Consider the following 25,734-nt stretch of genomic DNA (forward strand, 5'->3'; position numbering starts at 1 on the left):
GAGGGGTCTGTGAGCCGTGAATTTTCCCTGGCACCGGGAGGCAGCCTAACTGGGAAAGAGTCATTGGTGATGGCTGGGAGGCTGTTGTGAAAGGAAATGCCAGGCCTGGGGCGTCTGAAATGTTCTGGAAACATGCACAGAAGGACAGAGAAATGGGCCGGTTGTCATTAAGGCATGGTAACGTCCTACTGAATGAAAAGCTGGTGGCATTTAACAAATAGTTGGAAATCAGGCGTGAATACTACAGTGCCTCCTTGGTAGTCTTCAAGAGGCCAGTTCTCTCTTGGAAGAGCAGAAAAAGCTTCAGACCAAACTGAGAACTTAGATGATGGCCATCAGATGCCCTGAGCCGTCAGGGCTGGAGTTGCTTGCATCGCTGCCTGCTCCAGTGGGAGAGCATTCTTGTTCTTTGAGTCAAACTGGCAATTATTTAGAGCCGCTGTATATGGGTCAGTGCAGCTCACAGATATATAATTTATTTTTCTTTCCAAACTAAAGAGATCTCTTTTGAACATTATTTTGGAGAGGAGATACCTTAGACCAGTGGTTCTCAACCTTCTGGCCCTTTAAATACAGTTCCTCATGTTGTGACCCAACCATAACATTATTTTCGTTGCTACTTCATAACTGTAATGTTGCTACTGTTATGAATTGTAATGTAAGTATCTGATATGCAGGATGGTCTTAGGCGACACCTGTGAAAGGGTCGTTTGACCGCCAGAGGGGTCGCGACCCACAGGTTGAGAACTTCTGCCTTAGACCAAGGACTCTCACAAACCCCACAAAGGTGGGAGATCCCTGTGCTTCTGGGCCATTTCTCTTCCAGGTTGTGCATCCATGTGTCTCACCAAGGCGATAGGAGCCCTGCTGTTTTCCACCTGCATGAAGTCAGTAGGGTGGTGGCCAGTGACGTCCAGAGCACTGATGAGGTAATTACTTGTCCCTGCAGAATGACACAGAACTGGAAAGTTGACATAACCCTGTGCCCAGACTGGGAAGATGTATGTTTTTCTCTGTCACATGAAAACAAACTTCTGTGTTTGGAGATAGAGAAAAAGCATTTGTCAAATCAATGGGTGCTTAGGAAGAACCACATCTTGTACAAAATTGCAAAAGTAAATCCCTACTTGATTAATCATCTGGTCATCTATTTTCATGATCTGTGATCAGTTGATCTTTCTCAGTAGCCAAACTGGACATTGAACTATGGAAGTGATGAGGTCCTCCACTCCTATGTCTGTCAATCCTTTAATAATGAAGTAGATATTTGTCATTTTACCAGGTGTGTAGTATTGCCTTCGATTTATTGCTATTGTAGGTAGGAAAAACTCCACTTAGCCATTCCTAATGATAGTAATAGCAAAAAATGTATGTGGTTTTCACTACTGTGCAGGCACTGTTCTGAGAACTTAACATAGATTAATTCATCTCACCTCAGAACAACCCTGTTAAGCACATGATCTTGTCATTTAACTTTGCGGTAGACATTATAACAGGTCACCAATGTGGTTTCTATCTGTTGATGAAAATATCTACCATCAGTTCTTATTAGTCATGGTAGTTATGTCCTAGCCAATACTGGATTAATGAATATTGAACCACTGTCCATAGGGGAAATTAGATAGATAGATAGATAGATAGATAGATAGATAGATAGATAATGATAGATAGATAATTGATAGATACACAGATAGATAACAGATTGCAATCTTAAATTCTAAAAACAATTCATCCTGTTAGATTCCATAGTCTTTATTTTACAAAAGTGAAAATACATTTCAAAGGTGCTAAGTGGCCTGCCTGAGGATGCCCTACTACAGGCTGCAGATCTGGTTTCAAACCCTATCCATCCAGGCTCAGAGCTGGAGCTCTGGCACCACCCCTGCCACCTCCATCCTCTGGTCATCTCTGTGTGAGAGCTGAAACCAGAAGAAAGCGCATTGCCTTGATGGGCCTCAGTTGGGAATACGTGCAATGGGTAACTCTTGGGTACATTTTTCCTGCTCTGAATGTCCATGGATGATGGCAAAAGCTCTGCCAGCATCAATTTTGGGTTACAAATAAATTTTAGTGAATAGGCAAATTTACATATATGAATCCGTGGATAAGGAGGACCAACTGTATTTTAATTTTGCATTCAGTAATTGGGGAAATAACCATGTATCTCCTGGTCAAAATCCTATTATCATCTGAGCTCATTATTTCAACTCTTGGTCGATTGTATTCACTGGCCTCAGGAATTAGTTAAGGGCAATTGCTGGATCATACCATTTCAAAAAAATTAGGGTGAAGGATCTAACACTGTGCACACAGACCTTCTGAGACGGCATCCACCGGAGAAGCCCACAGGGACAAAAGCCTTAGTGAGCACATGATCCTCCATGGTTCTTTGAATTCTGGAAGCACAGATGGATCTTACAAGACCCAGAATCTGATGCTGAGAGAGGTACCACAGCTTTCAGGCTTGGGACTTTTAAGCTCCATCATCAGAAAAGTACCAGCCCCTCCCCTGGCATGATCAAAAGCTGGTGTTCAAGCCTTATAGTTATGGTGGTATAGCAAGGCAGCTCCTTGGCCTCCAAGTTCCTCCCCTGGTGTGACCAGAGGTCTGGGGTCTAGAACCTAGAGCCTGAATCCACTACCTCAGTACACTACCCACCTTGATTGCTACAAACATGGGGCTAGAGCATTTTCCAGGGAGGTTGCAGGAGGCTAGTCTGCAAGGAAGCAGTGTAAGGCAGGTTCAAGCTTACCTTTGAGCACAAAGATCTGTGTATTTATCTCTTCCTTTTATGGTTTTCTTAAAATAACCATAGATTCCTTTGAAGAATGCTAATAGAGAGATTCAAAGGGTATTATTATTGGGTTTCTCTTGCACAGCTTTTCTTATTAATTCCTGTCTTCCCCTTCAACCAAAGGCTCAGGGTGTAGGAATGAAATGAGAGGTTGCAATTATCACTGTGACCAAGACAGACCTTGCTCACCTACCTGTCCTCGCTCAGATACACAACGGGCCACCATCTGTTTTCGTCCTAAGGATCCCAAGCCATCTGGCCACCACCATGGACCTTGCAGACCAGCCCAGACCAGGCCACTCCAATCCTCACACAGTGCCTGATGACTATATAGGGAACACATCCATCTTGCTTTGAGGGATTAAATGAGACCATATGGCATCTGTCACCCAGGAATTTTCCACATCCATTGAAATCAGGATGTCATTGCAATCACAGCATCTTCCTCCAGCAGCTCTAGCCTATAGACAATGAGGGAAGATCCCTCACACCTCGAACCCCTCCCAGCAGACAGCTGTGGAGGCACTGAGGAATGTTGTGTCTGCATGAGCCCTCTCTGGGTCAGAGGAAGGTGGAGAGAAGTCAGACACATGTGTAAAATTTACTCCAATAGAGTTATCTCCCAAACCTTTGAATTTCTTCACTGATATTATTCTAAATATGTTCTTCCCTCTCAGTTTGATTTAGCAAGAGCCACCCAAGACTTCATTGTAGTCACCCAACCAAACAATGATCTCTATTTCCAGCTGTTGAAGTCACACTGAAGCCGGAATACTGGCTCATGTAGATAAATTCAGCCTAGTCTAAAGTTATGTTCCCTGCTTTGCTCAAACAAGCACACACAGAGTCCCCAGATTTTTCCTGGTAGAAACTAGAAAATTGTTTCAATCCTTTTGGTGGGTAAGTCACATCCTACTAGTCTTGAGTGTGTAATACCCCTTTCTGTCCATATTATGGGATCTAATTTAATTACCGATTAAATTTGTAAAATGTGATGATGAGGTTAACTGGCTTCTCTTTGAAATAGAAGAAACTTTCTCCAACCAGTGAGTTTCTGAGTCTTTAAATGAGGCAGGAACAAGTTCTTGGAAAGTGGAAAGGGGTTATTTCACCCGATATGAAAAGTTGATCAGAGTTCAATACCTGGGTTCCTGGACTCCTCTAAGTCATCCTAGACCACCCTGTTCCCATACTAGGAGTTCCATTAGTATCAATATCTCCCTCATGGTCTCCTGCGATTTCTGCTAAGGTTGGAATGTCTATTGGTGTGGAAATCCACAACCAGGAAGCTGCTGAGATATCACCTAGACTTTGCATCAAGAATTTTAAAAATTAAGCCTATTATTTTCTTTATTTAATCCTTAATCTTTTCCATGCCAATAGTGGCATGGCAGAAGAGCCACTCCTTGGCAGTGGTAGCTCAGCCCTTCTCTCCCTTGCCTTTAAGTGGGTAAGTCGAATGGTGCTCGATTCAGCTGTTCCCACTGCACACCATGGACAGCACATTCCGCACCTCCTTACAACCTCAGATGATGATATAACCCATTTCAAACACCTCCCATTTCCCCAGGGCCTCTGGCTGCAACCATTCCCACCATCAATTTCTAAGTCCATTGAAATGCTTGTATCTGGAGAAACCCCCACAGCGCCAGAGCAACTGCAGAGGATCTCGTGTGAAGGGGCTCCGTGCGGACGACAGGCTCCAGAAGCACTTAAGCTCATGGAACAGAAAGTCAACCGGATCTCTGATTACTGGTTTCTTCTCTCTGCTGCGCCCAGTGTGGGATTCAGCCTGAGGTTATGTCACCTCAGTGCTCAGGTCACATGGGAGAAAGTGGGTCTCTCCTTGGCTCTGTGTTACAGACTAAGATGAACTTAAGCAGAAGCCCCTGATGACTTCCCTTATGACATTTTACCCTGTGACTGTGTTAATGTGACATCATCACTGTGGAGTCTTCTTCCAAGCAGTCTTTGTATGTGAGACAACACTCCTGAGCAGGGATTTCTCTCTCTCTTTTCCCTCCCAATCTCTCTTTTGTTACCACATGCGGCTCACTTAAGTTCAAGTAAGACAGGAACTTTCTTTTATAAGTTTTTCACTGTGATATTTCTAGTGTTCAGTCAATGTTCAATAAATATAAGTGGACTGAATGATAAAGACTACTCTGAGAAATCTTCTGGGCAGCATGCAGAAATGCCTGGGGATGGACCATCCTAACTGACACATGTTATGCTCTGGATTTGGGGAAGGGGGTATAAAATCATCTCTTTCCCAGGTGTAATTTTTCTTGGGCTTGTTTTCCTTTGCATCTGGTGATCTGAATGGCCTATTTGTGGCAAAGGTTTGGATGTAGATGAAAAGGAAGGAGAAAATAAAGCCTATTTTTAGCCTAGATTCCCTTACTCTGTTTAGTCCATACCAATGAAGTCACCTTGGCTCTTACATTTCTAGCAAAAGAGGGGTTGATCTAAGACAGTGGTCACATTAAGACAGGACTCCAAGAATATTCAAATCCCCTGATTCCCACCTTGGCTAACCACTTCCTCCTCAAAAGGCCCTGTACACACAATTGTGGTAAAATAGGAAATACAGTGATTTCTTATTAGCTAGGATTTCCTGCCAAAGGAGAACCCCAGTGGGTTAGGTTAACCACGGGGATGTATTTTATTTTTCCTGCACTAGGTAGGTCTCAATATTCCTGAGTCAAGGAGGCTATAATGCCCGCTCTTCTCCTCCCAACACTCCAACCAGAGTCTGAGAACTCACCACAACAAGGAGACGCAGAGCCCACCTGCCCAAAGCAGAAATGGACAGACCATGTTTCCTTCATTGAGAAGTCACTGCCTCCAGCAAAAGTGGCCTCAATGAGCACCCTGCATCTGAACCATTCAAGACCTTGACTTTCCTCCTTAGGAGAAAGATGAGAGTGGAGGGAAAGAAAGGTTTCCTTCTCTCAGAAGTCACACAGCTCAGCTCACAAGAGGCAAGTTTTGAGGCTGAAGACTTAACCCAATGAGCAGTGCAATATTTTGGGTAGTGTCTCTCCTCCATCTTTCCTTTGTGCGCAGGAACAACAGGGGGATGATGATGAAGAATCAAGTGTTCAGGATCCCAGCCATGCATTTCTGTCCTTTCTCCTTGGAGTTTCATCTAACAGGAGAGTCAAATCCCATTAAATGTGTGTCAAAGCAGTGTCATATGTTTGGAAATAGGATGACATGGCTTCAAGGTAAGGTTTGAATGCCCCGCAGTCCATCTTCCTGCTGAGAGAGAAGGAGCCTCCAGTCATTTAGAAAACATTGTTATGTATAATTTTGTTGGTGCTCTTGACAGGAAGGGGAGTTGGGATTTGGGTTGTGCTAGAAACAGAGGCTGAGATCAGGATTGAAGGGCAGTTTGTTGCCTTGGGAGGTGATCTCAGGAAGGAATAAGGCTCGGAGAAGTGAAGGGGAAGAGAGAAAGATGTTAGTACAGCTGTGTTCATGGGCAGAAGACTGCTTAGGACTCCTGGGACACCATGTGGAGACACACACCAAGGTTTCTACCACGGAGAGGAGGAAGCTGGGATGTTTACCCCCCATTCCTATTCAAGCAGCTGCCCCAAGTACATCAACTTGCCACCACTAGACAAGCCAGAAAAGACCCTGAGCGGAGATTTCCATGGGACCCTGGTAGGAAAGCTCAGCCCAAGGTGGGACGGGGGTGGTGGGATTGTGGACAGACCACCAGTAGTTCCTGCTACAACACGGAAACCGCCTATTGGTAATGTTATCTCAGATTAGCATCTTAACCAGACAGCTGCCTAAAATCTCATTTGAGTCCTTTTTTTATATTTTGGTAAGACTATGAAATAAACCATATTTTCCCATCTCTACCAATAGAAAGAGTAGCAATTCTTTATGTGCAATTCTCTCATCATTCTTCATGAAACATATTTAAAAAATGGTAACAAAGGCCCCCTTTGTCACAAACTTATGCTTTATTATTTTCGGTAATGTGCCACATTTGTAGTCCCTCTCCTGAAAAAGAAGTATTAGATAATATTTTTAAAAGTTTATATGTCCCAGGCATTGTGTTAATTGCAGTCATGATTATATCACTCAGTCCTCACAATAAACCTATTTACAGATAAGGGAACGAAGGAACTGAGGGGCAAGAGAGGTCCTGCCCCAGGTCCTCAGGCCGTCAGGAGAAGAACCTCCCCAGGGCTGCTTCGGAGCCTGTGTGTGGTCCTAGTGTCTGGAATAAATGCCAGCAGAAGTATAGCCCAACAGATTTTGCACTCTACTCTCCATAGCAAATGTTCCAGTGTGATTCTTCCATTTCCGTGAGCTCCAGTGCTGTCGGCCTTTCCATGTGTGAGGGCCACGGTGACCTGCATCTCTGTCACCCATTGCATTTGGGCAGCTCCATGCCTAGTAAGGGAACTGCCATGGGTCTCTATCTAAGTTCTGTTTACATTTGCCAAGCGTGTCAACATCCCATCTTTTTCATCTGTTTTGGTTGGTTTTTGTTTATTTTTTTTAACATGTTACATATAAGGTCTTTCTGTTCTGTGATAATAACAACTTAAGGAGGAGATTAGCGAGTCCTCTCTCCTTGTAAGAAGAGCTCTTAGGATGCAAGTGCTGCTACCTCCATCCATTTAGGTGAGTTGATAAGAGGGAGGAACATTTACCAAATTGCTCTCTAGTCCTCCTGGCTAAATCTCTGGGATTAGAAGTGGATTAAGAGATTTGTGCGAAACGGTAAGCATTCTAAATTCCCACGTTCAAGTTTTTGAACTATTGCACGTAAAAATTAGAGTATCACCAATAAAGTACAGGAGGAATGGGATGCTCATTATATTTCATGAAATGTGTTAATAATTATCCCTTGATTACATTGCTCTCACTCTATTAAAATGCAGTGTTGGATATTAGGTGTTTGAGGAATCCAGCCTGACTTGAAGTGTATGTGAGCTTATCCGCTGATGACAAAATGTGTATACGTTTTGGAAGGTGCCAGAATTTTCAAATTTCAAACCTTTTTCAGAGGTGTCTTGAAGTATTTTAAAATGACAAATACTATTCTTTTGGTTCCAAATGTAAAAACATTGATCTATTCCCTCTATTAGACCAAATAAACTTATTAAAATTTGGCAATCCTTTTACTTTTGCTTTTTTAAAACAAAATGGTACAAGTTTCCGTGGTTATAGAAAAGAGCAGTAGTATGGTATTTCACCTTTTGTGGCCATTTTGTAAGTATAACCAGAATCAAAGTTTCTTTGTTATAGAGAAGATGAGGTGTCAAAAACAGCTGTTTATCTTTGGAAAAAAAGTCAAGTACTAATGCTTAAAATATGTCAGCAGTTGTATTTTCCTAAGGAACCGTCCAATTTCTGGTCAATTTCGTTCATAAATCTTCCAAGAAACTTTCTGGCACTTTCTTCACTTTGATGAAGGGAGAGAAAGTGAGGTACTATACCAAGGCAAGAAACTCTCCAGGTTTCAACCTCCCGGGAGATCAGGTTACACACCACACTTGTTTCTGAACTACTTTCTTCTATGTAGTTCACATTCTTTAAATGACCAGCAATTCTTCAGCTGTTCACCAACTATACCATCCATATCATTCACGAGATCGCAATTATCCTTTGTTCCATTTCTAAGAAATAGTTTCACTAATTTTTATTTTGCTATTCACTTGAATAATTTGTAGTGTTTAAAATAACAAAACCACTTGAAAATATGTGTTGACAGTTATTTCTCTAAGGCAGGTAAAGTCTGGAAGAAAATTTCAGACAATCAGGAATGATGATCCAAACTCCAAGCAGATCGGGAAGCAAAGGAGTGCGCTCATCAGTCCATCAGGGTGGACAGGAAGAACCCTGATGAAAAGAAGGGCCCTCAGAAAAGGGGACACCGTGGGGGTCAGCATGAAATCTGATAACATCAAAGACGTTGTGCTCCTAACAATGGAGGAACTTGAGAAGGCAGAAAGGAAGGCAAACAGGTCGAGGATCCCTCCCTTCACCACATTGATCATAATGTAAAGATTTTGGTCTAATTTTCATATTTTGTTTAGTTTCTTTCCATACCCAGAGGACAAGAAGACATTTTGCAATATTAGATCTTGTTCATGGCAAACATTGAAGCTTCAGTTATTGATTTAGGATCTAATGACATAGAGAAACTTCTTCCTCTTGGTAATCCTTCTCAATAAAATTAAATTGACTCATCTATCTAACTGTCTGCATTGTTTAGCACTTTATTGCCGTATTACTGTTAAGATTTATTTCCAACCAACTGACATTTTTTTTCCAGTTAGTTTTAGATTTTCTTGGGGTGGGAGATAGGTTCATTTCTTTATATATTTTTGGATTTATTATTATGTAAGACATTGCATCATTACAAACTCAAAGTAAAAAATAAAACTGTTCATAGAAGTTCAGCTTCCATCCCTGCCTTCACCTCCCTCTACCCTCCCTCGCCATATAAATGAATGCTTTTATTCATTTTTAATTCACCTTCTATTGTTTCTTTCTGAAAATATAAGCAAGCGTTCACACACACACACACACACACACACACACACACACACACATTGATTTTATTGTAAACACTCTTCCAAGTCTTTTTCACTTAATGATACGCTCTGAGGTACACACAGCAGAGAATATAAAGATCCCCCTCTCTCACTTTACAGCAACATCTATACCACAGTGTGGCTGTGCCCTAGTCAGCCATCTCATCATGGTGGATGTCTGGGTTGCTTTCTGTGTTTTGCTGTTACAAATAATGCTGACGTCCCGGCATGGACTTGATTTTCTGTTAATTTTCTGCCAGTTCTAATCAACTTATTTGAAAGAGAAAACCCACAATTCACACTTAACCCATGGGATTTGCCATCTAGCCACTAGATGACCCACACTAACCTAGTGGGACTATTTCAGAACTTGAGGCAGAGATTCAGGCCAAGCTTCAGAGAGTCTATCCCGCGTGAGAAAGTCCCAAAAGTGAGCCCAGGTGAGCAAAGCCACCAAGACCCGGCATGACTTTCCTTGTGGGAAAGTAAACCCCGTGAAGGATGGGTGGCCCAGCCCGGGGGTCTGGTGAGCATTAAGTAATAATCACGACAACACAGATATTAAAAAGCTGGACTGTTCTCCCCACAGGAGCAGCTGGGGAATCAAACTGTGGTTTCTCTGATGTAATAAAGGCTGGACTGAGAGGATGTGTCAAGGGAAAGTTTTGGTGATTTCAGAACAGATTTTATTTCATTTTTACTTGCTACCACAGAAAATAGCATTCAAGTAAAATAAAATGAACCTAATTGCAGCAGATGGTCCCGTGTTTGCTGCTCTCTAAGAATAAATATTTTGAATTAATTTCAGGCCTTATCAATGTTAAAGGGACTGAGATTTAAAAATATTCAACCAGACCTAGGCGTACTGGCTCAGCGGATAGAGTGTCAGCCTTCAGACTGAAGGGTCCCAGGTTCGCTTCTGTTAGCGGCATGTACCTCGGTTGCAGGCTTGATCCCTGGCCCTGGTCGGGGCCCATGCGGCAGGCAACTAATCGAAGTGTCTCTCTCACAATTATGTTTCTTTCTTTCTGTCTCTCCCCGCCCTTCCACTCTCTCTAAAAATCAATAGAAAAACATCCTCTGGTGAGAGTTAACCAAAAAAAAAAAAAATTAATAAATAAAGGTGCTCAACCATATCTGATAACGTACTGTGAAAAGCAGTAGGAAGCCCAGTAAGTGGTTCCCTCCACTTCATTTCCTGCTTCCGGAATTTTAACATCATGAGTTGTCATCACCTCACTTTCTCCGCAGCTCCTCAGCCTGCAGAGTCTATGCCAGCTGTGGGCAAACTACGGCCCGCGGGCCGAATCCGGCCCGTTTGAAATGAATAAAACTAAAAAAAAAAAAAAAAAAGACGGTACCCTTTTATGTAATGATGTTTACTTTGAATTTATATTAGTTCACACAAACACTCCATCCATGCTTTTGTTCCGGCCCTCCGGTCCAGTTTAAGAACCCATTGTGGCCCTCGAGTCAAAAAGTTTGCCCACCCCTGGCCTATGCCCTGTAGCCAGGTGATGCATTTCAATTTCCCGACGAGCCAGCCTGCCCCAATACGGAGCCACAGAGGAAGCAAGCCCAGGCACTTGAGGGGGGCCCATTGATCTCTGTATCCATGCCTGCTAACACTAGACAGAGCAAGCCACACAGGAATGAGTCAGGGAGAAGGACACCCCATCACATTGGGGATGTACAGCTCAGTCCTGTGATAAAGTGATGAAGGAGAACCATATAGCACATAGCTATCCGTCTGCCAGAGCCGAGGTCAAGCCATCAAAGAGAGAAGAGGGCAAATTCTGAATTGCCTGAAATGAAATAAAATCCTGCCAACAAGAAAAATGAAATATGAGTGAGAAATGTAATTAGGTTATAGACAAATAAAGAACATTAATTTCTTGGACACTTTGATATGAATATTGAGAACAACATACCTGTTCTGTTGAATATGTACAGCTGTGTCTACAGAGTACATCAGTTAGGGGCATGGGCTACAAGATCAGATGCCCGGTTTCAAGTCCAAGGTCAGCCACTTATTTCTTGTGTAACATTGAGATCTGAAACTATTTAATCTTTAAGCTACAGTCTCATTAACTACAAAATGTGGATAATATGATAGTTACCTCAGTGCACAATGGTGAGAATTAACTCTGATATGCCTAGAAAGCTTTTATTTCCATGCATGTGACATCATAAGCCAGAGTTCAGCATACTTTTTATGTAAAGAAGCAGAGAGTAAATATTTTAGACTTTGACGGCCGTGAGGTCTTTGTTGCAAATATTTAATCCTGTTGTTAAGAGTGTGAAAGCAGCCATCGAGAATATGTAAGTGAAGGGGCATAGCTGTTTTCCAATAAAACTTTATTTATAAAAATAAACAGTGGGCTGGATTTGGCCATGGGCCATCATTTCCCAACCCACAATTAGTGAATCCACCATCGCCAACACCACTTCGAATTCCTGAAGTTCAGGAACCAAATCTTAATTTTGTTTGTATATTTATGTCTTCTAGACAACGTGTTGCATAAAATAGGTGCTTCCTCAGTGATTATTTTTTAAGAATAATTATTTATTGAATTCCTACCAAGCGCCTAAACACTAGTAAAATGCCTGCTCGTATCCTGAGGTCATCTCTGCCTTCTCCTGCTTTTCAAGATGGAAATGCCACCCGAAGCATTGGAAAGGCAGGGCCTGGTCCCACATAAACAGGTAGGAAGCCTTGCTTGCTTCCAGCATGTGGATCGTCTCTGTTTCCTCGGCACCTTGCAGCCCTTCTTTAACCTCCTCGCAGGGCTGCCAGGCTGATTCTTGAAGCCTCTTTATCTGGGTGCATTCTCCAGACAGGACAGGACAAGTTTCCTTGGGCGTTCCCTTCACTTGGAAGGGCGGTTCGGTTTCTGGTGCTGAGTGTTTGAAGCAGGACAATGTGTGTAATCTGCCCCGGGGGCTTGATGAGGAGGATATCCTGTCCCCACCCTGCGCCCACAGCCTACCACGCCCTCTGCTTACCTCAGGGCGGGGCCTGATGGGGCCCACATCCTGAGGTCCACGTTATCCTAGGGGCCTGTTCACTTCCGCACCTAGCATTTCACGGGGCAGAGTAGGCCGTCATTCCCACCTTTAACTCTCTTTACAGATAAAATGAGGTGATTATAATATTACAAGTGGTCATTTTTACCCAAGTTAAGAGAAAAGGGGAGTCATCACACAGCATCAGCTTGATTCCATTGCCCTACTTGCCAACAAATCAATCATATTTAAACCTTTATCAATGTTTTGTGCATGTTCCTTTGGGGAAAAAAATAGATGGCCACATCACAAACACTGAAAGGCCCGTTCTGGTGTTTCGGCATGTGTGTGCTTGTGTGTGTGTGTGTGTGTGTGTGTGTGTGCTTGTGCAAGAGAGGAGAGAAGCTATGATATAAACACACTTCAAAACCACTACATCTCATTTGAGGCAGGGTTGGCATTTCTTAAGTGGCTTGGTCATGTGGTCAAATGACTACTTAGCCTTGTTTAAAATCACAGTTTCCTATGTTGGCCGTGGATACGGCTTCCACCTAGAGAAGCCAAAACAATGACCTGACAGCTGAGACATTAGGGATGGGTGTTGATGCAAAGATTTCCTTGTATTATTTTCATTAGATTTCCTGCTCGCCTCATCAATGCTGGGTAGACCCAAGCGAGTGCCAAAGAGTAGAGGCTGCTTTTATGGAGCATCTTGCGGATTTATTTCCTCTAAAACTTGATGACAGCCACCTTAGCGGTTTACTGCAATTAGAAACAAATGGGCCGGGATGTGCGTAATCAGCAAACGCCCGGGGAAACTGGCCTGAGGCTCACGCAGATAAGCTCCTGTCCATCTGTGGTCATTGTCTTTCAAGTTCACACTTGATGCCACCCAGGGCTGTGTTGATACTCCTGTCATCAGCGTTCCTGAAGATAGCCATCTTGTTCCAGTATGTGAACAGGACCTGGCTCCACTGTTATATCAGTAGCCCTTGTCTTCAAGTTCTGTTTTGTTCTGTGCTTATCCCCTTTGACCTCCTCCAAACACCCAAGCAGACCTGTTTGCTCTCTCCTGGTGTTTCTCAGCTGCAGCATTTTTTTAAAAATATATTTTTATTGATTTCAGAGAGGAAGGAAGACGGAGGGCGAGACAGAAACATCAATGATGAGAGATAATCAATGATCAGCCACCTCCTGCACGCCTCCCACTGGGGATTGGGCATGTGCCCTGATTGGGAATTGAACCATGACCTCCTGGTTCATAGGTCAACGCTCAACCACTGAGCCACGCGGGCTGGGCTCAACTGCAGCATTTTGATGTTTTGAGCCAGCTAGTTCTTTGTTGGGGGCAGGGGCGGTTGTCCTGCGCATTGTGAGATGGTTAGCAGCGTCCCTGGCCTCTACCCACTCAATACCAATAGCACGTACCCAGCCCCCCAGTGTGACAAGCAAAAATGTCTCCAGATACTGCCAAGGTCCCTGGGCTGGGGTTGCACAATCACCCCCAGCTGAGAACTCAGTGCTATATACAAAGGTGATTTCTACTGGTGGCGTTCATCACCACACTGACTCTGACATTTTATCATTTCTTTTGACCCTAGAGAAGCATTTCTTCCAATACATCATTTTAAAGATAAGAAAGTGGAGATCCAAAGTGATACATTCAATGACCCAAGATGACACAGCTCACCGATGACATAGCCAGGGCCAGGCCTCATTCAGCCCATGCTGCTCTGGCCTGCGTCCGCTCCCATTTGCGCCTTCCCAGGAAGTGGTCAGAAAGGACGTGGCATGCCCGCTCTGTGCTGCTCAGAAAACCCACCCCTCAGCAGCTGGGAAAAGTGGTTCCCACTCACTCACACGTTCAACAAATACTCGAATGGCTTCTCTGTGGTGGGTTCGGGAGATGCAGTAACGAGCCAGCCAGATTGCGTCCCTGCCTTCCTTGAGGACCTACAAAATAGCTCCGGTGGCCATCAGTGCTGACGAGACCTTTGATCTATAAAGTGAGAGTGGGAGTCGTGCAGGGCGGGGATTCTGTGTGTTCCTTCTGGGAATCTCAGAGAGGAGCGTTGCAGGCACAGGGACACAGGCCCTGGGATGGGGATGTGCTGGGCGTGGCTAAGAGCCAGCAAGGAGACCACAGTGGCTGGCCAGGGAGGCAGGGAGGGATGGGAGAAATTGGCACTGGAGAGGGGCAGAGGCAGATCGTGCAGCCCACAGACACAGGTGGGGGTGGTCCTGGCTCTGAGATGGAAAGACAGACTTAGTTCAAACCCCAGCTCTGCTGGTGCCAGTTAGAACCAGGGAAAGCTTATCTCTAAACTGGTTTCCTCCTCTGTGATGTGAGGACATCAAATGATGCCTCTTGACAGGGCTGTGTGATGTTTCACAAAGTCAGCATATTTAGAGTACTTAGAATAGTGCCTGTGAGGGAGAAGTTACCAGCTATACCATTAATTTTCAAAATATATATTTTTACTGATTTCAGAGAAGAAGGGAGAGGGAAAGAGAGTTAGAAACATTAATGATGACAGAGGATCACTGATCAGCTGCTTCCTGCACACCCCACAGTGGGGATGAGCCCAAGACTGGGCATGTGCCCTGATCCGGAATCGAATTATAATCTCCTGGTTCATAGGTCAACGCTCAACCGCTGAGCCACACTGGCTGGGCTATATGCCATTGATTTTTAAAACTATCATTGTGGCTGCTGAGTGTGGAGTAGACAAAGGGAGTAGGGGAGAATGTGATGTGGAAATAGAAAAAGAGGCATTTGTTGTAAGAACCCAGAGTGTTAAGACAGCTGGTTTGGGACATGGCCTGAGTATTCTGGATATCGTTGGAAGGTAATACCAATGTGACTGCTGATGTTTGGATGTGGAATTCGGGGGAAATGAGCAGTCAGGCCTGAGTAGGAACTCCTGTCAGGGTTCACTTTAGGTGCTACGTTTTCTGAGACATAGACTTACAACCACGTCCCACTAAACTGAGCTTAGACATCAGATCGGAGTTTAAACACGTTGCTAGCACTGCACTTAGGTTGCTTTTTCACTATGAGTGGCTTCCCAAGTGGAAGTTCTTTGAGGACACAGTTATTAATCCATAACTACTTCTGTCCTCCTGCCACTTCCACCCATCTGCGGATTCATTTAATCACCAAGTGAATGAGAATACAAATGAATTAATACCTGTGCCTCCTATTTGAGGCAGAAACCAAGCTAAGGATTTAACCTTGAGACTGCAGCTAGAGACTGACACAGTATTTATTTAGAAGATTGTAAGTAATGGACAATAGCTAAGATCTGGAAACAGCCCAAGTGCCCATCAGTAGGTGAGTGGATAAAAAAAGCTGAGGAACATTTACACTGTAGAATATTATGCAGCTGTAAAAAGGAAGGATCTCTTAACCTTTGAGACAAAAATGGAGGAACCTGGAGAGAATTATGCTAAGCAAAATAAGCCAATCAGAGAAAGACAAGTACCACTTGGTCTCACTCATATGTGGAATCTAAAGAACAAAATAAACTGATGAACAAAATAGATTCAGAGACATAGAAGCATGGAACAGACTGAAAAATCTCAGAGGGAAGGCGGGGGGTGGATGGGGTGGGTAGAAGAGATCAACCAAGGAATTTGTATGCAAATGTGCATAACCCATGAACACAGACAATAGGGTGGTGAAGGCCTGGGGTGGGCTAGAAGAGGAGGAAAGGGAGACATATGTAATACTTTCAACAATAAAGGTAAAATTTTTTAAATAATATAGTAATATGTTAGTAACAGTGCCCAATGGATGCAATTAGAAATTTATGGGTTAATTCCAAAAAGTGAGCTAGCATTCAAGTTAAGGAAGAAACTAGAAGATGGTTTCAGGGTAGATTCTATTTACGTAAATGTCAGTCACTTCTGAAAGCTTTGCCAATAAGTTGACCATTTAACACTTCGGTTAACTTCCCCCTAATCTTAAAATGGCTTTATTATAATCTCAGCTGCTTATATAAAAGAGGTACTGAATGTTTGGCAAGACACTGGAAACAATGACGCTCAACTGTGCCTTGAAATTCTGTTAAACATCTTTGGTTTCTATGTTCATCTGTTTACGGGTATCCGGGTAGTTATTTAATTAGCTCCCTGTTTAATGAAGCCATTTATTACTTCCCAGATCGCCATAATCAAGGGCACAATACAAATCAAAGATGGAAAAGATTAAAATCAATTCATCAGCTGAATGTGAGGGCTTTCCCCTCCCCCCGCTGCAGTGGAGAGATTTAATTACTGCAGGTCTGGTCCTGAGATTAGCCTGATTGACTCTCTGGCTTTGGCTCAACAATCTATTCTCTCATTTTGAGATAAAATCTGGTGAGAAACCGTCTTATCATTTGTTTTGCAGGCACCATCAAGGGCAGTTATACTCATTTACCTGCCACAGCGCCTGGCAAACAAATTACCGCAGCAAGAGAGGATGCACGGCCGCCTTCACTCGTGCAGCTGCCGTCCGCACGGATCTTCTGTGCTGCTCTGGGCTTTAGGGAAACCAGGCGTTTGGGCTCTTTGTGTAATTTAGACAGAAGGTCGTTGCTTGCACAGTGTGGCACACCCCAAAAATTTACAGAAGATTTACTCTCTTTTTTTGTTGTTGTTTTTTTTAAATAATAATAATTGGAAAGGGGAGAAATACAGACTGGAAAATAATGAAAATATTGCAGTTTTATAAGACTCAAATCAAAACTATCCAACATATAGCCAACATGTGTACATGGACTCATGTACACATTAGCAAATGATTGGAAAGTGAGTGCACAGTTATTTATACTTCTTTGGCTCCCCTCTGCCTACCAGATACAGCCTGTCCATCTCACCAGGGCAGAGCTGCCTGTGTCTCTTCTCACCGACACCCCTCAAGGTCCCTCTCCCCTCCCCCAGGCATAGAGAACAAGCCAAACCCTTCATTCTGGGCATGCTCCCTCTGTTGGAGTGTCTCTCACTCCTCCTATGCCCCCCCCCCCCGCCGCCCCACAACCCGGCTTCCCACCACCGCCTCTACTCAAACCTGAATTAATTCCACTAAGAAGAAGTCTTTCCAAAAGAAGCAGAGCCAGAGTGAAAAGACAACTACTTAGGAAGTAGAAGCACTTGTGGGCGGAGGATTCGCCTAAGTTGGAAGTCAAACCGAAAAACTTAAAGAATTTCATTTAATTTCTAGCACATTTTATGTCCTATGGTTTTAATGAATTCAAATAATGTAGTGCCTATAGTATAACCTGAGGCTCTATACACTACAGGTGATTTTTTAGAATTTTTTATTTGTCAGTTTTATCTTCCAATTACAGTTGACATTCAATATTTGTCCGTATTAATTTCAGGTGCACAGCAGAGTGGTTGACAATCACGTACTTTACGAAGTGTTTCCCCCGATATTCGAGTACCACCTGGCACCATCCAGAGTGATTACAATGACTGTGTTTCCTGTGCTGTGCTTACATCCCTGTGGCTATTCTGTAACCACCACTTTGTACCTCTCAGTCCTTTCACCTTTTCCACCCTGTCCCCCACCTCCCGCCCCTCTGGCAGTCAGTAGTCTGTTCTCTGTGTCTGTGAGTCTGTTTCTGTTTTGTTGGTTTATTTTCACATATAAAGCTTTAGTCTTTTTACCAACTATAAATGTATGTGGACAATTCAATTCACACCATAATGTCACTAAATCAGGTGCTAAGTTCAGTATGAATAATATCACTCACAGGAATGATCGGGGTTTCCTGAGGGTCGTTTTCAGTAAACAGTTAGACTGCAGTATATGAAGACCAAATGGCTGAGCTGACAGCTCTCAATCTCGGGCCTTTATCTTCAGGATGTTTAGACTCTTGCACCAGTCCTCTCAGGAGAAAGACGGGGCAGATTGACTCTTCCACATGGCATATTTGTATACTCGTTGTCAAACACTCAACTTAGTTGCTATAGAATGCAATAGCTCACAATTTAATATCTTTCTAACCCATTGTCAAAACTCAAGTAACCAGATTTCATTCAAGAAATACAATAAGCCACCAGGAAATCTCATCATTTTATTCAGGTATGTTTTTGTAGGACAACATAGCAGTTGGGAATGGGCAAGACTATTTTTTTTTTTTTTTATGATTGAACAAAATGGCAGATCGTTTTCCCACAGTCACCTAAGTTCACATTTTTACTGACAAGTTGTGACATTAGCACAAGTAGGTTCTGCAAAATTCTACTGCAAAAGCATTTCAGTTCAAGCCAACCAGGATTTCCTCAACAGTGACCTTGTGCTGAGCCCAGGGCTGGGCATTGGAAGGAGGCAAGACAGTGACGAGCACGTCTCTACCCTCAAAGGTTCATGCGTGACTCTGTTCTCTACATGTTCCTGTGCTCAGTGCCATGTGTGATGCAGTCACATAAATTGAAAGCTTTGCCAGTAAATTGACCATTTATCTAATAAACTGGTGGGCTTGAATAGAGGTCCAATAGGTAAGAATTGATTCAAATCCAGGGGAAGTCTTAATAGAAGAAGAAAACTGAGTTATGAAACTGTAAAGCTTTAAAAAAAGATGTTCTATTGTTCAAAATTGTAAAAGATTAGACCCAAACGAAGAAAGCCAGGAAATGGCAGGGAAGTTCCTGGACTCAAGAACATGACACTGAAATAAATATTTCTGTATCAGCAGTTAAAATGATGGGGACAGAAAAGTCACATGTTATTGATCTGGAGAAGGGCAAATCTGAAAAAAAAAAAAAAAGGATAAGATCTTAAAGAAAACCTGGGAGCTGCGTTACTTTAACCATCCTAGGGCCCCCTCTCATCAAAGGCACTGGAAATGTGTGATTTCTCCAAAGGAACCCCCTTGTTTCTCGCAAGTAAGATCGTATTTCAGCAGCCTAACTGAAATGGCAGCTATAAGCTTTGTCCCACCCGTGGCCTCTTTCAGGAGAAAAGCTGAAAAAAACCCAGAGATTCTAATCATTCCGAGAATTGAAAAGGGGTCATAGAAGGGACAGGAACCTATGGCCAAATGCAGATTTATTAAGTTAGAGAGTTCAGGTTCTCAGTGTGGACTCTAGGAAGTAATAATAATGATAATGATGAAGATGATAATAATAATAATAAATCACACATTATTCTTATGTGTATATTAGATTCTAATACAGGATCTATTATATAAACCCTATATAATAAAAGGCTAATATGCAAATTGACCAAACGGTAGAATGACCAGCTCAACACAGGAGCTGCCCCTGGAGGTCACTGTGCCAGAAGCCGGGCTCACGGCTGGCAAGTGCATCGGCGGTTTATGCATTCCAAAGCCTCTCCCGCCTCCGCAGCAGCGCTAAGGATGTCCAACTGACGGCTTAGGCCCAGGAGCACTCCTGGACTGCAAGAGGGCACTGGCCGGGCTGAGGTAACACCCCTCCCCTGAGTGCATGAATTTCGTGCACCAGACCTCTAGTTAGTATATAATTGTAATATCTATTATATTCTAATATATTAATATAATGTGTAATAAGACTTACCTCCTGAAGTAATTTTAAGGATTGAATGAATTAGTGTATATACTTAATCCTTATTATTATTCACACATTACATATTAATGTATTTCTTTAGTTCATTTATAATATATACAATGGAGATTATATATATATATATATATATAATCCTTAAAGTAAGGTAAGTGCTATGAATGTCCCAATTTACAGAGAAGAAAATAAGGCCAAGATATCATAAGCAATGGGCCTAAGGTAACACAGCTGGGAGGTAGTGGAGTTGGGCGTGAATATAAGTAATATGGCTCCTGAGTATGTTTTAACAACTATATTCTACTTCTCTACACAGCAAATTAGTTCTTAAAAATTAGTATTCTCACTGGTTTGCATCATGGACTCACCAATATTTGTCCCGTGCCCTATACCTGCAATGTGTCTCCCACTCACCTTTATCACCAGTCAACACCTACCCATATTTTACATTTCAGGTCAAGTTTCAGGTCAAGAACTCCCCAAACTCTTAGTCTAAGTCTATTTCCCCTGTTAGAGCTCATGTGGCTGATTATTTTCCTCTGAACTCTTATATCAGTTCATATTAAGTAACGTGAGAGTTTGCTTAAAATCTATCTCCACCACAAGATCCCATAATCCATTAGGGTTGTACCATAACTGGTACATAGTAAGAATTCTGAAATAATTCTTCAATAAATGAGTAGAGGATCGAAGGAAGGAAGGAAGGAAGGAAGGAAGGAAGGAAGGAAGGAAGGAAGGAAGGAAGAAGGGAGAGGAGGAAAAGGGAGGGAAGGGGAGGGAGATGAGAGGGAGGGGAAGGGAGAGAAAAGAGAAGGAGGGAGGAAGAAGAGAGGGAAGGAGGAAGGGAGTGAAGGAAGAAGGGAGCAATGAAAACAAAAGGCAAAGAAAACAAGGAAACATTTATTCTCACCCATTCTTTAAAAGTTGCCTAACTTCTCCAGAAGCCTTCTATGGTCTCCCTTGGAGTTGATCCCATCTTTCCCCCTCCTCCCCACCCCCCATCCCTCCTCCGTGAGCTCATCTCCCAGAGCCTCCATTTCCATTGTTATCAGGGTCTGCTTGTGGCTAACTTTCATTCACCCCCGTCCACCTCCCGACCACCATGTGAACCTCTGGAGCTTGTGAGTGGTACCCTCATTGCCTTTCCATTTCCCCCAGTGTCTCCCCGGCACACTGAACGCCATAAGTTTTTTACTGAACTAAATGAGACAAGATGATGATAGACTCCATGTGTAATCCATCCTTTTTTAGACCTAAAACTTGGAAGGATCCAGGCTGGAGGGCCTGAAGGAATTCACGCTTCGTTACAGCTGATTCAGAGAACTGACTCTCCCTATGCACCTCGCCAGCACGTGCTGTTCTACTATCGCAAACATCCCATTGAACGGGAAGATCTCGGAGGAAAAAGCATTCAAATATGCAGACCAACTACAGTGTCTTTAAAATATGAACCATATGCTTTCCACGTGTTAACAGACTCTGGACTCCATCCGTGACCTTGAATGCGGTGAACTCAGAGTACCCCCGCTTTGGAATGTCAGACACATTGTGGGTCGTAGCCTGACTCATACTGGGAATTCCGACTGCTTTCCCAGGAGTGATGACGGGGCGTCACGATGAAGCCACACTTTCTCACCTCGTTCTGCTGTGGGCTGAGCATCTGGGAGACCAGGGCTGAGCTGGGTCTGCAGCCTGTGGCTGTGCGACAGAAGCACCGCCTCCTGCCCCAGGTGAAGGCACCAACTGGGTCTCATTAGCACCATGTCCTCTCTGACTGGGCCCACCCACCCACACTGTATCTGGTCAGCCCTCCACAGGAAGTGTCTCATTAGAAAATAGGCTCATCAAAATCCCAAGGAGGACTCAAAATTGGGGGTACTTTTGGCTACCTCTACTTTAAAACTAGAATTTGAAATTATGGAATTAAGATAGCAAGCTACACTTGATGCTGTGAGAAGTAGTGTTTTTAAAAGACAACATCTCTATTTTATTACTATGTAATTTCACGAAGGTCAGAAGTAAGAGACTCGGTCGTGGTCATTGAGATCCAAGAAACCAAGGACAAAAGAGTGGTTTGTCTGCAGCCTGAACTCATCCTTTGTTGTTTCACAACCTCTGGCAATGGGGGGATTGCTCCTCAAGACTGAGAAAATGTCATCCCTTCATTTTATTGCGATCCTGTACTATCGAGATTGGAGAGAGGGAAGTCAACTGAGCCAGGGGGTAAAGTTCATCTCCAAACAACATAATCCACCACCACACTCAAAGGTACCTCTCCTTTCCCCAGCCACTATCTGAGGTCCCCGCACCAGAGCCTTACCTAACAGCTATTTGAACGTCACCTGCTCTCCAACCTTGCTTCTACTCCAAAAATAAATGTCCGGCTTCCTGGCATCTGAAAAAAACAGATGAAAGGACCCTGCAATAGTTCTAATGAGAACGATGTGTGTGCCAATGGATGGAACGTATAAGCTGGGGCTGGAAATTCGAAAGAGAGGAGGACTCATAGACTCCAGCCCATCCAACCACTGCATTCTACACGTTAAGAGCTTGAGGCTTTGAGAAATGAGGTTCAGGCTTGCACAGCCGGCTGTGGGACATGGACTGGAGCCCCTGCGTCTGTCCACTGCCCTGCACTCCAGATTCTGTAACAGCCTCTGAAGGGAGCACAGTGGGTTCAGTCCGAGGGCAGGCACGAGCACGTCGCTGCTGCTCATTCGGATGAGGTCTCAGGAAATGGGAAACAGAGGAAGAGACCGGCCAAGTGACATGTGCAAAACAGAAAAGTAACCTGTGGCATAGCTAGGACTAGGACCCAAACCTATTCGTTCTTGCTGTCCTGAGAAGGTGCTGAGTTAAAGCCCAGCGGGCGTGGCTCAGTGGTTGAGCGTCACCCTATGAACCAGGAGGTCACAGTTGGATTCCCGGTCAGGGCACATGCCCGGGTTGCAGGCTTAATCCCCAGTGTGTGGGGGTGCAGGAGGCAGCTGATCAATGATTCTCTCTCATCATGGATGTTTCTCTCACTCCTTCTCCCTTCCTCTCTGAAATCAATAAAAATATTTTTTAAATGAAGATGCTGAGGTAAAGAGCCCCCTCTAATAGATTTAAAGATATATACTTGGGTGCTAACTGAAAAGTGTGATCAGACTTCTAAACCCAGAGTAGACAGCCAGGCAGGCGAGCAGCCAGCCTAACACAATGAGGTTTTCAAAAGGCTTATGGCCGCCTGGTCGGTGGAACAGGCGCTCCTCCAGCTCCCGTCATTCCAGACCTTAGAACCTGGCGCCTGACGTCCCGCAGAAGAAATGCTCTCCTACGAGGCCCAGAGCGTGACCCCCGCTCCGGTCACAGGCAGACGGCCATGAACGTGCCTATTCCTCCCGGGCCCCTCACACCGAGAGCCCGCCCCAGCCATCTGCTGGGACTACCGGAGGAAGGAAGGCATAATGTTATTATAATAAATGAGAAGGAGCAGTGCCTGGGGATCTCATCTCTCTCCAACCAAATACGAGGACCTAGCTTCCCAACATTAATAATACCTAAAGCCCAGTGAGCAGCTTCATCTTCTGGCCCTCTGGGTGCTGACAGGATTACTGACTGTACTGCGGTGTGATTTATCTACATTTGATGCCATAAATAAGATTCTGTCTAGGAAAGAAAACATAGAATAATTGCGCATAATGGCCATCCCTCTCATGTGACAAAGGTTTAATTTATGATGAATATTCCAGGAGTAATTCCAGAGAACACAGGCTGGAAAGCGGAGTGAAAAACCAAAGGGGCGCTTCCGCTTTCCCACTTTGATGCACAGTGAAGAACATTCTACACTCTTAAAGAGAAAATACTGCAGACGTTTTACTGCTTTCGTGTAGGGAAAGCATTGCCTCCCAGGAAGTGGGGGTAATAACAGACTCACTGCTTCATGGGACTGCTGTGACAATTCAGTGAGATCGAGCGGGTCAGGCGCATAGAGGATGCCTGGCATACAAAGTGCTGAAGAAATGATCACGATAGTCATCGTTTTCATTACTTCTTATTGATTCTAATAATTCGCAGCAGATACCTCTCCTGGAATAACCAGCAGGAAGGTGGTAAGGAGAGGGTAGCTTGGTCTGCCGGAGAGTAATACTTTACTTTACTCTTAGGCAGTAAGCTGTTTTCCTTTTTTTTTCTCCCTTTTTAATTAAATTCATATCTCACTGGACTGGACAAGCACAATGATTTATGCACCAAGCCACAAACTTCATAGCGACATTGATCTTGGGAAATTTCAGGATGAATGCTAAACAAGAAAGAACAGTTTAGAAAACTCAAAGGAACAGTGAGATAACCAGAACTTTTGTTAAACAAGAGCAACCGCCTATCTTTTAATGGAGCCTCTTCGTTTTCCAAGCTTATGTTCAAACGTGTATTCTTGACTCTGATCTCACTAACGCCCTGTGAGATCCGCAGGCCTAGCCGTCTGTCCTCCACGGGGACCCGCGGGTCCTGGTTGGCATCTGGGCTCCCCCACGTCTAACAGACGCCCGAGAGGACAGCCCCGGCCACAGAACCCAACGGCCTCCGTCCTGGACTTTGCGTACATAACTCTGTGGCGAGTGGGGGCTGCACAGGCTTCTGAGCACTTGCAGAGGGAAGGAAAGATGCATTGCTCCCAGCAGGCTTTGTCCTCCAGGCACCCACATCACTGCTGGTGCAGAGGGACCTCCACTGAGGCCGCTGTCCTTTGAGTCTAGAGGTTGTAAAAGAGCAATGAGAGAACAAAGAAGCTCGTAAGGAAATGTAAAGAGAGATATTTAGTGACATAGGAAATCCTTTTTAGCATGCTCCACTTCCTCCTCTCTTTCTTCCAAGGGTCTCGGTACACCCTTTTATCTTTGTTGCTTTTTTGTAATATTCATGAAACAAGGAAACTAAAAGGAAAGGGGAAAGGACTTTAAAAAAAGGGAGAATTTTTTTTTTTTTGCTTAATCCCTTCATCTTTTTCACCCAGCCCCCTTTCCCTCTGGCAGCTGTCGGTCTGTCCTCTGTATCTATGATCTGTTTCTATTAGTTTGTTAGTTTATTTGTTCATTAGATTCCACAGATAAGTAGGGTGATCACCAGAGAAAAAAAGGGGGGGTGGATAGGAGAGGGTGAGGGGAGAGACTGGACTTGGGGTGGTGAGCACACAATACAATATACAGATAATGTGTTATAGAATCATACCCCCTGAAACCTATGTAATTTTATTAACCAATGTCACCACAATAAATTCAATTGAAAAAAGAGAGGGAGGAAACAAAGTATAATATGTAGATTTATCTGGGCCCATTTTCTTTTTAACCAAGCATGAGTATGAGAGGTACTCTTTTTTCACAATATTAGCACAACTTATTGAAAGTAAATGTTTAGATCCTGTTACATATATAATGCAAACAAATGCCATGTTATTTCTATATAACTAGCCAGAAGATTTGCTTGTGTTCCCCATATAGTTCTCTAGATCATTGGATACATAATAAGCTATCACTACTTTAAAATATTGAATTACTTTGTTCATTACATTATTTTCTGGGTTTCCTATACCTTTGCTTATCTATATAATTTCTTTCTTCCTGTTTAAATTTCAATAATAAGGTATTATCATAACCTTATTTGTAATAAATAGAAGAAATTCTATTTGACATATTTTACTATGGTCAAATCAGTCAAAAATAGTTCTGTTTATTCATGACTGTGTCAATATGTGATGTCTGTCTGTGATCTATCCTGAAGAGAAAACCACATTATTAAGAGGAAACTGTTAGGTATTATCATTTTGGCATAAAAGTCACCCAACCAAGAAA

Source organism: Myotis daubentonii, chromosome 2 (genome assembly GCF_963259705.1).
Source record: "Myotis daubentonii chromosome 2, mMyoDau2.1, whole genome shotgun sequence".
In the NCBI taxonomy this organism is placed as follows: Eukaryota; Metazoa; Chordata; class Mammalia; order Chiroptera; family Vespertilionidae; genus Myotis; species Myotis daubentonii.